This window comes from Myotis brandtii, unplaced genomic scaffold, assembly GCF_000412655.1.
Source record: "Myotis brandtii unplaced genomic scaffold, ASM41265v1 scaffold413, whole genome shotgun sequence".
NCBI lineage: Eukaryota > Metazoa > Chordata > Mammalia > Chiroptera > Vespertilionidae > Myotis > Myotis brandtii.
Genome location: NW_005365869.1, coordinates 646,108 through 648,989, shown reverse-complemented (window position 1 = coordinate 648,989; position 2,882 = coordinate 646,108).

Here is a 2,882-nt window from a genome sequence, read left to right as displayed (position 1 = left end):
CTCTTGCAACCAATGTTCACAGCAGCCTTATTCATAATAACCAAAAAGCAGACAAACCCAAATGTCCATCAATGGTAAACACAATGTGGTATTGGTATATCTTATACAACGGAATATTTTGGGGCAATAAAAAGAAAAAAAACTGATTCATGCTATAACATGGATGAACCTTAAAAATATTGTGCTAAGTGATGTTTGTGGTCAGATGCAAAAGGCCACATTGTGTGATCCCATTTGTGATTCTACATGTGATTTCATTCCATGAAATGTCCAGAACAGGCAAAGCTATAGAGACAGAAAGTAGATTGGTGGTTGCCTGGGGTTGGGGAACATGGTGGGGGATGAGAGGTATTGCTAATGTGCACAATTTCTTTTTAAGAGTAATTAAAACATTCTGAAGTTGACTACAGTGGTGGTTGAAAGACCCTGAGTACATTAAAACTATCGAGTGGTATATTTTGAATGGGAAATTGTATGGTATGTAAACTGCATCTCCATTAAGCTGGTAAAAAGAAAAAGACAAAACAAAAAAAGGCCATGCAGCTGTTGCCTTGTTCCCTAGAACACTTGCTCTTGGAATCCTGAGCCCCCACTTACTAGTAAGAAATTGACTAACCTGAGACCATCAGGCTGTGACAAAGACCAAGCCACATGGAGAGGCCACATGTTGTCCTAGCTCAGCCCAGCTTTTGAGTCTCCACAGCCCACACACCAAATACATGAGTGAAGAAGCCTTTAGCCCTGTGAGTCAATCTGTCATTTGAATCCCAGGTAGGCCCGACCCTGCTACATCCTATCCCAATATCTGAACACAGATTCTGTGAGCACAATAAAAGTGGTTGTTTTATACCACTCCGTTTCTTTTTTTTTTTTTTTTTTTATTTCAGAGAGGAAGGGAGAAGGAGAGAAAGACAGAAACCTCAAGGATGAGAGAGAATCATTGATCTTGATCGGCTGCCTCCCGGGGACTGAGCCTGCAACCCAGGCATGTGCCCTTGACCAGAATCGAACCCAGGACCCTTCAGTCCGCAGGCCGACGCTCTCTCCACTGAGCCAAACCGGCCAGGGCAGCCACTCCATTTTGAGATGGTTTGTAAAGACCACTCTTCTGGTTTTCTTCCTATCTCAGTCTTCTCAATCTACTGGTTCCTCCCAGTCTCCCTGAATGTTGGTCTTCCCCAGTCTGTGCTCACTCCCTTGGCGATCTCATGCAGACTTATGGCTTTAAATACCACAATGACGACTCCCAAATGTATAACTTCAGCCAGACCTCTCCCCTGAACTTCAGATTACTATATTCACCTGTTTGTTTGGCATTCCTGCTTGTATTTTTGGAAAGTAACAACTAATCGATATAAACCAACTATTTTATCTAATAATACATTCAAATGCAATGTTTTTGTTGACATTCTTGCACAAAGTCACTATTCATTGTTATTGAAAAATTCTGGCATAAGCCTCTAAGAGTCAGTTTGCTTGTTTTTACTTGACTACCTACCAAATCCCTCAGATTTCCGAGGGCAGGAAAAATAATTCTTTCAACTGCAGCAAGAGAAGCTAAGGGCAAGTCATCTTTAAGTTATGAAAAATGATGGGTGAATAAACAAAATGTGCTATATTTACACAATAGAATAATATTCAGCCTTAAAAAGAAATTCTGATACATGCTACAGCATAAACCTTGAAAATATTATACTCAGCGAAATAAGCCAGAGAGAAAAGGACCAATACTGTACAATTCCATGTAAATGAGGTACCTAGAAGAGTCAAGTTCATAAATACAGAAGAATACTGGTGGTTACCAGGGGAAAAGGGAGGGGTAGTGGGGAGTTATTATTTGATGGGTATTGAGTTTCAGTTTGGGTTGATGAAAAAATTCTGAAGATGGATAATGGTGATGGTTGTACACCAATATGAATGTACTTCATATCATTGAATTGTACGCTTCAGAATGGTTAAAATGGTAAATTTTATGCTATACTTCACCACAATAAAAAGTTTTGGAAAATTGAGTAAGAGTACAGGTGGACAGTTTAGGTACAAACAGATCTGTAAAGGGAAGCAGGGTGGCTGGGATGGAGGAAGTGATCTCTGAATATTCCCCAATTTACACCAGAAAGTGAGTTCTCAGATGAACCGTTATACTGGTCGCTAACCACAGAGGGGCTGTGGCTTCTGACCGCCCTGCTTCCGGTGGCAGGGTCAGAACAGGCCTTAGGAATATCTGAGGTGGGATGTGCTCCTAATAAGCTACCAATGCTCCTTTTAGGCACAAATACTTTAAGGCCAGGAGTTTTCCTGATTCTTTGTAGCCCAGATTCCTCAAAGGTATCTGGCCCCAAGAAGGTATTTATTACATAGCTGTTGAATGCAGATAAAAGTTTGATTTGGTTTATAGAATGGAGATTAGGTAATGTCTTTTTGAGAGTGCTGTATTTGATTAGAATGAAATGATATTATGTAAAAACGCTAACACAACAATAAGGCATTATTCTTAATACAAGCAAGACGAAAAAGACTTAAAATTCTCCCTGAATGTCAGTTTATTTGCTATGATCTGATTTCTTGGTGAGTTGAATGCAATTTCTGCTGAAGACACAGGAAACTCTGATTTACCTTTTTCTTCTTAGTCATCTTAGAAAGAGTGGGGGATGGGCCTTTTTGCCCATCAGGTTCCTCAACTCTTCCAAGAATATAACAAAGAATAAACAAAGTAATTTACCATTCTCCACCTCCCCCTGCTCCTAAGGGGCAACTGGGGCCGGCAGCCACCTCTTGCACCTGCTGCCGGCAACGGCCTTTCTCACACCCACTGCCAGCGCCGGCCCCACTCATACCCGCAGCCGGAGCTGCCACTCGCACCCACTGCCCGCACCCAGTGC